General features: G+C 38.2%; 1 protein-coding gene across 4 annotated transcripts in view; it reads left to right on the top strand.

Moving 5' to 3' along the window:
* NKAIN2 (sodium/potassium transporting ATPase interacting 2) overlaps positions 1–12,037 on the top strand; it is a 558,646-nt gene that overhangs the window by 377,072 nt on the left and 169,537 nt on the right. The window lies entirely within an intron of this gene.

The raw sequence follows: 12,037 nt of genomic DNA, 5'->3' as shown, positions 1-12,037 counted from the left end.
CAACTCTGTAAGATGGAATGGAAGAGAATTTCAGAATCACAGAGTGGCTTAAGTTGAAAGGGATCTCTGGAGGTTATCTGGTCTATCCCCTCTTCCCCTGGGTCAAGCAGGTCCACCTACAGCTGGTTTCACAGGTACCATTTTTAGACAGCTTTACGGTATGTCCAGGGATGAAGAACCCACAACCTCCCTGAGCAGCCTGTGCCAGTGCTCAGTCACCCTTGCAGTGATAAAGTGCTTCCTGATGTTCAGAGGGAACCTCCTGTGTTTCAGTTTGTGCCCATTGGCTCTGGGCACCACTGGCTCTGTTGTCTTTGCACCCTCCCTTCAGTATATATATACAGTGGTAAGATCCCCTGAACCTTCTCTTCTCCAGGTTGAACAGTCCCAGCTCTCTCAGCCTCTCATTGTATGAGAGATGCTGCTGTCCCTTCATCATCTTCTGGCCCTTTGCTGGACTCTCTCCAGTATGCCCATGCTTTTGTTGAATAAGGGAGCCCAGAAATGGACCCAGGATTACAGGGGTGGCCTGATGAGTGCTGAGCAGAGGGAAGGATCACCTCCCTTGACCTGCTGGCAGTGGTCTTCCTAATGCAGCCCAGGATACCTTTGGCTGGCTTTGCCATAAGGGCATTCTGATGGCTCATATTCAGCTTGAAGTCCACCATGATCCCCAAGTCCAATTCTTCAGATACCTTCCAGATGATCATCCTCCAGCACACATACTTGTGCTTGGAGTTATCCTTCCCCTTCATACTTGTGCTTGGAGTTATCCTTCCCCTTCATACTTTGTTGAACCATGAAGAGGTCATGCTAATGATGCCCAGTTTTTAAGGAAAGAGGTTTTCTCTGTCATTCTGTTTTTACAGACATCCTCTTATCAATTTGCACTTTGGTCCTGCACAATTAACAAAAATGTTCTCTTTTCACAATTGGCCTGCTAACATATACTTATGCAAATCTTGCCATGGATCCTGTAAATTAGACTGGACAAGTCAAGATCTGTGAGCTGGTCAGCAGTCAATATATTTGGTGTGACTTTTAGTTTTCTCAGAAAAAGCTAATATGTGAAGGTCTTTTGATTCCTAGTATGTAAGGTATAATAACTTTCTCTAATTTGATGTCTTGCAGAAAAGACTCTCCATTAACTTCCATGTTTTTTCTTCTTTTACATTATACTTCTTGCAAGAACTAGAGGAATTATTATTACCATAATAAATTATCTCTAATTGTATAAATGGAACAACTTTGAGGGAGAAGAATGCAGTTTTTTATCATCCAGTCCTGAATACTAAAAGCTATTTTGGACTTGCGTTGGTTTATTTACAAGTGTTAATTACAGAAACAAGTAATATATTAATATTTCCTTTCTAGACTACAGCAGTAAGTGTAGAGGTTGCACCATCTATCATCTGTGTTCATAGATAAGTATGACTAATGCAGTGTACATCATAAAGAAATCTATCCTGAGGCACTACGCATGAGTCACAGAAGCCATAGTATTATATTTAGAATAATAATCAGACAAGAAATAACAGACTCCTAAAATTTAATGAGGTCATTTAGTTTAAAAGTGTATCGCTAGTTCGTGTCAAGCTACAGGCCAGTATTATATATGCTTGGATCTTTTTCTTTCTTTCTTTTAAATTCCTTTAAACAACCATGTGCAACTGAACTATAAATTACCATTACATTATTCCATAACCTTTGCAAGGTAATAGGAGATGTCTGCAGGTTTGTTTCATGATCGTATTGCCAGTCATTCTATAGAATCATTGTGAAAATAAACATCTCTAACATAGGCTGCATTAAAGGCGAGTAATCCTCATTGAATCACTGTAGGTGATAGAGGCAACTTAAAAAAAAGAAAATAGAAATGCTTCAAAGATTGCCAAACCCAAATACAAACAGGTAGGAGATTTACCTGCTAAAAAGGTCAGGAGTCAGCAAAGCTCCATTGCTTCTGCTTCAAAGAAGTAATGTTGGATTAAACACCACAGAAACTAGTGTCATGGATTCCTCTCAAATGACAGTCTTGTCCAGTATCTGAGCTACTCCTAGTTCTACTAACTGAAGTAAAAAAGCAGGTTACAAATGCAATTCCTGTATTTGGGGCTTTAGGAGGGTTTTCTGTTTTTCCCTTTTCCTTCTGGAGTGGTATAGCTTCTGAAGTAAGGGTGTTTTGAATTAGTTGTTTCTCATGTACCTGAGATATATATATATACACATACACATACATATATATATAGAGAGAGATATATGGAATAAATGCCTCTTTTCCTTTCTTTCTTCCCCCCACCCCACCAAAAAGTTATAAAAGTGATGGATTGACAGGAAATAAATATTTTTTTTTACTATAAACTGCAAGGTCATTTTATTTCAGCTTGGTTTGTATCTAGCTCTAATGTCCAGAAAAAGCAAATACTGCAAAATCAAGATATTTTGGACTATTAATGAAATTTTATAGGGAAACGATATCTAGGATTATTCAAGAACATGCTTGCTGAACCACAAATAATCCACTATAAATGAAAAGGCTTTCTAAATGTTAATGTCATCATTCTTTTATACAACCCATAAATTCGAGGCCCATCAGGCTACAGGGTACCATGTAGGATTTTATTCAAGAGATAGTCCCTTGGCATAGAAAGAGGTACTTCAGCACAGGATTTGAAATGTTAATGGGGGATCCTTTTTCTGTCATGCATATTTGTCTGCTTTTTGTTTTTCTGAGATCTCTATTATCTGTTAGTAGCTTAACCATAAACACAGGACAACATACATTAATTTTCCTAATATTTCAGTTACAAATTATATTCTTTACTGCTCCAGTCCTGGGGCTACCTGCTAGTCCTGAGTTAGTTGACATTGCTGGCTATTGGACAAATTGCTTTAAAAACAAACAAGCAAGCTAAGTAAAACAAACAACCCACAGGAAAAAGGAGGATATTTTTTCTAGGAAGGTTTTTATTTAGGCCATTAATTGCCTCCTAAAATAAATCTTACAAAGTCACCTTCATGATGTGCTGTTTTCTATCCTTGACACTGGACGTGCAAAAACAACAGGTTAATTTGAAGATTTTTGTTTAGGATGATCTGCAATTTGCACAGTATACTAGATATACAGAATCTATCTGATTTTATCATGTAGCAGAAATGCAGTAGCATTAAGTGAAGTACTTCGTTGATACTTATTGAGGAAGAGCACTTCGGACTGATGCCAGCATTTTGGTAATTAATTGTGGTGGTCAAACCCCACCATACTGTCAGAGGTTCTCAACTTCTGTATAATGCTGGTGTGTTTTAATCCCCCACAGAGATAACAATTGGGTTGCTAGGAAACTTACCTGAATTCGGCAGAGTCATGTAGGCATCTCACCTATGGAAATTATGCGTGAGCCAAAATCTTTGTTACTGAAGAAGCTATTTACCATAAAATGTGTTTATTTTTGGCTTAGAATGGGTGGACAGCTGCACCTGTCTCTTCACAGAAATATTTTAATGGATTCTGATTTGTGAGAGTGTAGAAATGTACTGTACCTTAATTTAACTTAGAGTCACAGAATCAGAATAGTTAGGGTTGGAAAGGACCTTAAGATCATCCAGGTCCAACCCCCCTGCCATGGGCAGGGACACCTCATGCTAAACCATGTCACCCAAGGCTCTGTCCAACCTGGCCTTGAACACCACCAGGGATGGAGCATTCACAACTTCCCTGGGCAACCCATTCCAATGCCTCACCACCCTTACAGTAAAGAACTTCTTCCTTATATCCAATCTAAACTTCCCCTGTTTAAGTTTGAACCCGTTACCCCTTGTCCTGTCACTACAGTCCCTCGTGAAGAGTCCCTCCCCAGCATCCTTATAGGCCCTCTTCAGGGTGCAGACTTCCCTGAGACTTGATGGGATCATTTCACTACCAGAAACAGACAAATCTTTAAACTGTATCAGTGAAGGAACCAGGTGGACCCTACCTGTCTTGCTTGAGTCCATCTCTTACAAAATTATTTTTAAAATCTAATACCATGTAAGCAAAAAGGGGAGATGGAGCCAATTATTCTTTGGTGTTGTCCTTTAAAAAACAGAGCCTTAATTCTCATTCCCTTTGCCTTATCCCTGAAGACTAGGCTGTCTCTGTGTGTTGTTCAGTGCTGCCCCTTCACCTATGTAGTAGTTTCCCTACAGCTAAAGAAGAGGCAGCTTTAAAAATATTATTGCTCCTTACCTACTCTGTTGTTTTTCCCCAAAATCACTCCAACAACTCTAAGGGCGTGACCCTCACCTAGATGATGGGATCTCTTAGCTGCTGCCCTCATGTCATCACCACCCTTATACAGGGTTTAGAAAAGGTTTCGGTTCAAGGGTGAACCTATATGATGGCAGTGAAGACACTGATACACCTCTCTTCCTACTGAGACGTTTCCCAGCAGGACACAGCTTTACTCTGGTTCATTCCTGTTACCTGCAACTTCAGGCAGACAGAGTCAAGGTAATAGTCTGACTTTGTAAATTTTTCCTCAAAAAAGCTATAGAAACATTCTGTGACTTGGCCAAATGCTATTGGGTTTATCCTTTTTGAATTGTACTAAAATTTTCTGTGAGCTTTCTTTTCCTGGAATAACCATGTGGCATAATTACCTTACCTGCTATTTCCTTCTTTTCGCTGTTATCAGTATTTTTGTCTAGGATGTTGTAAGTTTATAGAAAGATAAAAAACCCACTTTGAAATAATATTAGAATGCTTTGCTGACATTTCTACCCTCCCAGTTTTATGGTCACTGACAGTAATTTGCTTTTGCAAGGGGGATATGACAGCTATCACTTGCACTGTGCAGTCCACTTCAGCATCATTGAGATCATACAAATAGCATCAAAATATGATGTCTGATGCTCTTCAGTAGAACAATTTATTTCTATTCCTTGCTGTCAAAATAACAATGATACAAGTTTAAAATAACAAGTCAAAGAGAAAATGAAAACAGACCTTATGGTCTTCAGTCTATTTACTTTATTCCTCACAGTCAGCATCTGTAATCAAAGACATTCAGGATATTGAATAGGGGTTCCAAGTCTGCTGGTGAATGTATTTTTTCAGTTTTAAGTTACATTTCAGAGGAAGAATTATGTCTTTAAACTTCAGTCAAAAGTACTGACTTTACTTATTACACTGATTTTCCTAGAGACTTTGGAAATGCCTTTGTGGAGCTCAAGTCACAAGCTACTTTCTGGTATTTTTTTGAGTATGTGCTGTCATTAAACATATTTTTAAGTCAGGAATAGCTCCTTATAGAAAAAATATATAGCCAACAATATGAATCTGAAACAGGTGATAGAGGAGAAGTATCACAGTCCTCAGCATCCCAGAAGGGGTAAATACAAGATTTAGAGAGATTGTAATCTGTATAGAAAACTTTCCACAGTTAAAGCTATGAAAGTGATGAGAACAGCATTTTTATTGTTATGAAAGCAATTACAAAACTGAGATTTGATTAAGAAAATTAATATCGCTGTCCTGACTATAAAGTAACAAACCTGAAAAGAGAGGAGACGTGTAATACTGGGGGGATTAAATCTCATAAATCAGAAAGATCCTCTGAAAGGTAAGCAGTTTATATCACACAACCAGTCTTTATATAATATAGGCTATGATGTCATTCAGGTTTTACGGTGTAGGAAGGTGACTGTTCTAAATGTAAAAGCAATAATCAATATTGTAAATGTGATTATTGTTCACTGATTATTATAAAATTAATTTTGAATTTGTCCAATTCTGGATGACTGAGTTTGAGAAAAGGAAAAAGAAGCAAGGGATTCTTGTTTTGAAGAGACCTGAGCTAAGAAACACTTGTCCTTCATGAGGCTGAAAAAAATTTGCGTTGAACGCAAAAACCCCTGAAAACTGTTTTCTTCAGATTCTTCAAGATCAAATGTTCCACTGACTGAAATCTTGTTTAGTGATGAGCAGAAAATTGATGAGTCTAATGATCCTCAAAAGGGACATTTTTATTTCATCATCCTCATTGAAACATAGCAACAGTGTTAATTGATGTTTCTTCTCCAGAGCTTTCAGCAACATTTTAACATCTGCTTTATTCAGGAGTAGTTTTTATTCATTTCCAGCATCCAAAACACTGCAGCGATCAATCTGTACTGTATGACATAAAAACAACTGCAAGGCAGATTTTTAAATTTGATCAAAAAGTTAAAGTTTCCTTTTATTTCAATAAAATTGTCTTCAATTGAACAAAATCAGTATTAAAAATAGTGAATTGAAGGCTTATATTCACAGATTTACTAACAAATTTGGCAAGCAGAAAAAAATAAAGGTAGTAATAAAGGACGAAGTAAGGCTTAAGTCTTGCCAAGGTTGCAACCATGTAAAAGATGTATTGATCAACAGAAGTGCAAACTGTGAAATAAATAAAAAAAAAACAAAAAAAAAGAAAAAAGCAATTATTCAGGTTCATCTGACCATGAAGGCATCACCAGACACATCACTGACTTACAAATTCTTTAGTGACCAGTGACCCTGTACATGTATAGAACTGCCGTCATTTGAGGATTCTGTTTCTCACCTAAATCTATGGTTTGTATGCCTGAATTCTCTAAAGGGCCTAATCTGTAATATCAATATAAACTGTATATAAAGATATATCTATATATATGTGTATATAAATATAATCTGTAATCGAATATAAATGAATTCTTGTGGCAGTCTGGTGGTTAGTTTTCTTATATAGGAAGCAGGTCATCTGGATTCAGTCTCACAACAGCAAAACAAAACAAAACAAAATCTCCCAACTCCTGGAAAAATGCCTTAGTCAACAAGCTGTGAAGAAATACATCAGAGTAAAAATCTCCATTTTGAAGCAGAGACTGAAGTGAAGAACTCAATAGAGGAGTGAGCATGAGTCTACATCTTTGTGATCAGCGCATTCATTTTATATGAAAAATATACAAGTGCTGTTCTGTTTGTGCATTTTGTGTTTCGAAGTCACTGGCTAAAATATTGAATAACGTCCTTAAAGAACAGATTGAAACCCTGATCTCTTCTCTCTGGATGGGCATCTTATTACTGTACTTCCTAAAGCCCTATGGATCCAAATTCTTCCCTGCAGTGATACGACTTCAGAAAGATAGCATGAACGTATCTCTAGTCTGAATGGCGAGTAGTGTAAAACCTGGTGTTTTTTCTGGAAATGCAAATTTTAGGTTGGACTCATCTCATTTTTCCATTCAAGACCTGATGGTGGGGATTGGGTACCAAATAGAAAGAAATTACTTAGCATAGGAGTGAATATAAGGTTAATATAAGACAAGGTTTATGTAAGGCCCCGTTAACTTGTTTACTGTGTGGGATTTTTAGTTTACAGTTCTAGTACTTAGCCCAGTAAGTCCAATTTTCATTGGGGATCAACATGCTTAAAATTTAAATGCTCCAAAACGCAATTTGTAGTCACCTAAGTTGTTCACTAGAGCTATCACTACATAATTCAACAACTATAATAATGTCAGATGGTTAGTCAGACATGATGCCTCATCTAAAAAATCCATACTGTCATCCATACAGTTAGCTGTTCGCAGTGAAAAAAATACCCAGTGCATAACCCTGTGCCTAGGTTGCTAAGAATGCAGTTTGTAAACCCAGGGGTTGCAAAACAAGCTCAGTGCTAATTTCACTCTACTACCCCATGAGCTACCTTAGAAATGCCCAAGGGTGTCTGGTTACCCCTGCAAGCCAGACAGCTCTGACATGGGCCTCTGAGATGAGCACAGCAACAGTAGTTGCACACCAGGCAGCATGACCAGTTCTGGATCAGCACCTATGTCAGGGAAATCCTACTGTCCCCTTGCCAGAATTTATACATAAGTATCTTGTGTGCCATGCTGTGCAACTATGCTGTCAGTATTGTTAATGGACACACAATGTGGTGGAGCAGACAATGGAGTTGGAGCAAGTCTTTTCATCAGAAAGTAGATACCTGTCATCTGGTTATCTGAATCACTTCTTAGTCACTACTGACTCCATTGACTGGAGCAGAACATCACATAAGCCCATATAATGGGACTGCAGATGCTTATCACACAAGCAGACACCTACGTGAGATGTGAAGTAAAGTGGCTTGCACTGGATTTTTTTCTTTCTTGAAATCAGAACTTTGCCATGCTGAAGTCCCCAAAGAGCTTTATAAGCATCATCAGAGTATTTTTGTTCACATCATTCACATTAGGATTATTCAGATCAATATGAACCTTTATAAATGTTGAGCCTCTGTGAAAGAATAGATTTTGAAAGGGCAAATAACTTCAGCAAAAGAATGTCAGTGTCTCAGAATAAACTCTAAAAGCTGGCTTCCCTTCACAGTAAAACTAGATTACTTACTGCTATATGCTGTTTGCAGAATGGTGAGGTTTTCACTTACCGCATGGATTTATTTTTGGGTTTGGAATAAATATGCTGATGGAGTAAATTTAGGATTTTCAATTCCACAGGATTTCAGTAAGATACTAATTTTCAGAAATTATTGATTTGCAGAGATACCTTTCAGCCAATGAAAATTTCTCCCTCAGTTGACTGCTGTTATTCATTCCTCTCTTGCAGAACAGTAACTCATTTCTCCATGTACTGAGGGACAGGTTGCTCCTCTTCCCATGCAAGAGACAAAGAGGGGCTGGGTCATCTTGCTATACTTAAATAATTTCTGTTAGCTTTACAGCTCTTGTTTTATTCTGTCGTCTTCCTTTTACTTCCTTCTTCTACATCACACATCCTGGGAAGTGGAGAACAAGATCTCCCTGCTTTACAGAGGCAAGAGTCTCTCTGTAAAAGGCAAAGAAAAATTTTAGAGCTATAGATGGGAAAGGGGGGAAAGGCTGAAAGATGGTAAGCAGGGACATCTTTGTTTCAAGAATGAGCTTAACTGTGGAGAATCAAACTTCAACATAAGTGTACCCAGCCCCTGAGCTGGAAGACAGGGACAGGGAAAAGAATGAAACCCCCTGTAATCCAAGGGGAAATCATCAGTGACCTGCAACACCCCCTAGAGACACACAAGTCTATGGGGAGATACGGAATCCACCCAAGGGTGCTGACTGAGCTGGCAGAAGTGCTCACCAAGCCACTTTCCATCATTTATCAGCAGTCATGGCTAACCAGTAACCAGCTAACTAAGTCCAGTTGGCTGGGGCTTAGTGAATGTGGTGTCCATCTACAAGAAGGAGGATCCAGGGGTCTACAGGCCTGTCAGTCTGACCTAGATGTCAGGGGAGGTTATGGAGCAGATCATCTTGAGTATCATCACGTGCCAGGTACAGGACAGCCAAGGGGATCAGGTCCAGTCAGCATGGATTTATGAAAAGCAGGTCCTGCTGGACTAACCTGACCTCCTTCTGTAACAATTTGACCAGCTTAGTGGATGGCAGAAAGCCTGTGGATGTTGTCTACCTAGGCTTCAGTAAAGCCTTTGGCACTGTTTCCCACAGCATTCTCCTGGAGAAACTGTCTGCTCATGACTTCAATGGGCATACTCTTCGCTGGGTAAAAAAAACATGGCTGAATGGTCAAGCCCAAAGAATGGTGGTGAATGGAGTTAAATCCAGTTGGTGGCTAATCACAACTGGTATTCTCCAGAAGGAAGGTGTTACTTAAAATGTAGTGGATACAGAAGTGTACCAGTTGAAAGAAAAACTGTTTCAGAAACAGAAAAGGGAAATGCTCTGGGGGAGATGAAAGTGATAAAGAGGGTAAAATGCTCAAAGTGTTTTGGAAAGGAGGTAATGAGTCAAAACACAGATGGTGGTATCTGAATAGGAGAAAATCAAATCAACAACCTTACATCTTTTTTGAGGAAAAATGCATCGGTACCTCCCTGGTATAACATTCATAAAGGGTGGGCCATATCCTCATGGGAGACTGGAGAAAAAAGAGAACATGATTTTGTGTGTGTCTGTGCCTATGCCTGTATTTGAGAAAGTATCCTTTCTTCTCCAAATTTGTCCTTTATACTGGGGGAAATAATAATAATAATAATAATATAGATAAAAATAAGAATAAAAAAGCTTTTAGTAAATAAAAGCCCTAAGCCAGGAAATAACAAATTCTTAAGGATAATTTTTACTTGAGCTGCTAACTTAACACTTTAAGAAACACTGAATAGCTTTCAAAAGCTTTGGTTGCCCTCAAGCCTCAGTATAATATTGTGGTCTGATACTCAGAAATCACTCATTATTTTTATGCGAAATATGTGTTGCTAGAATGAAAAACACTCATTGCAGTCCCATCAGGGTGTTTGCATTTTTAACACAAAGGGTAATGTAACTGGTAAGTGGACTCATTATTTTTTTTCTCAGCTTTATTTCATATAGTATGCAAACTATAACCTGTGACAGACCACTGCGCAGGATTTAAAGAGAAAGGGCCTTTCGTGTTTTCTGTTACTAAGGATCCAGACTTTGATTTATAGCAAATTAAGAACTAGAAATATTTATTTGAGATAATTTTATGTTAAACTTGTTTTCAGAACTAAATTAAATTAACTTCAGTATTGAGGTTATAGCTAAGCAATTTGTTTTTTCTCATTAACTCATATAAATTTATTGAAACCTGGAGTTTCATGGTCCGGATATTCAAACGGTTGGGTCAAAATTAGCAAATGGTTTTCATCAAGACAGGGGAAAATGCCATTTTTTTAGTAACATTATTTAGATTATTGTTTTCAGTTTTCTGTTTTAAAAAAGAGGTTTTTTCTTTAAGCAAGTCTAGGGTATCTCTTCAGAAGTGTCAATCAATTTTTCAATGTGAAACAAATGCTTTTGCTTTAAATCGTATTAAAAAAGTATACGAATAATGAACTTTTGATTGTCAATTCAGTTTTTGTTGACAAAAATCATAGAAATTATGGTTGTACGTGTTGAACCATATTTGCACACTATGTTGATGCTATTGTTTGGCCACTGATCAGAGAAGCACTTTTCAGTTCACTTTTGCAACTGAAATCTATGTATAATATACATCTCTTTATTATTTCTGTGACCAAATAATAGCTAGAATGGTTTTACTGGAAGGAAAGAACACAAAAATTTCTTTTTCAGAGTGTAATTACTTCAAGGTATCTTTTTTGCACTATGCGTTATGTAATAGGATTGACTAATACCATTCCTTGCTTTCAAACACTTCATCTGTGCTTGACATGGAGAAAATGTCATTCATTACATGGATGCTAACACAGTTTCTCTTCATTGACCCCAGTTATCCAAGCTATCACTGCTCAGGCTTAAGAAAGCACTTAGGCACACACTTGAGTTCCATTAATGGGACTTGTTCAACAGGGAAAGGCAGACACCAGCTTGAATACTTTACTGAATAGGGTCCATTTCAGGCACTAGGCCTGTCAGCATGAACATCTTGTGGTACATGAGTAGTCTCATTGATTCCAGCAGGGCAGTTCACACAAATAAAAGGTAAAATATAAGCACACATCTGAATATTGGAAGAAACAGAAGCTTTATGTCTGTCTGCAGTTAACCATGCAGTTAACTGCAGATAACTGTTAATTTAGCCTTGTCCACACTGCAAACTGGCCACTTCCATACTAGCTCAAACCCTGTGGGGGTTGTGGTGAGCCTGGGAGGATGATGTTAAGGCTATTTCTTGAGTAGCCACTGTGTGGCCTTTGGGCCTTAATACATCATTGCACAATAGTCATGCACATCACAAGTTCAGTTCTGGGATATAGGAGGGGGAGAAGCCCTGGCAACAGTGTTGTCTGTGCCTCTGCATTAAGCACCTGTGTCAGTCAGAGGACATTGGAAACATCTCCACAGGTCTTACATTGGACAGCATTTCCACAGTAAAGGATTTCTCATGAACCACTCACTGACACTGGGACCATGGCCAGATAGATGCTTTCTCATGAAAAGGAGAAATGGTGACTGTGGCCAGGGGAAAAAAAGGAATTTAAATGAACTTCAGTGGAAATGTATCCTTTCTGCAATATACAGATATTCCATATAAGAAAGGAAGTTAAAAGGTACCATC

The sequence above is a fragment of the Pezoporus flaviventris genome, unplaced genomic scaffold (assembly GCF_033815535.1).
Source record: "Pezoporus flaviventris isolate CSIRO_AGI_PZ_B2104156 unplaced genomic scaffold, CSIRO_AGI_Pfla_v1 ptg000031l, whole genome shotgun sequence".
Lineage (NCBI taxonomy): Eukaryota > Metazoa > Chordata > Aves > Psittaciformes > Psittacidae > Pezoporus > Pezoporus flaviventris.
The sequence above is the reverse complement of the archived record's forward strand: the minus strand, read 5'-3'. Positions and strand labels throughout refer to the sequence as shown.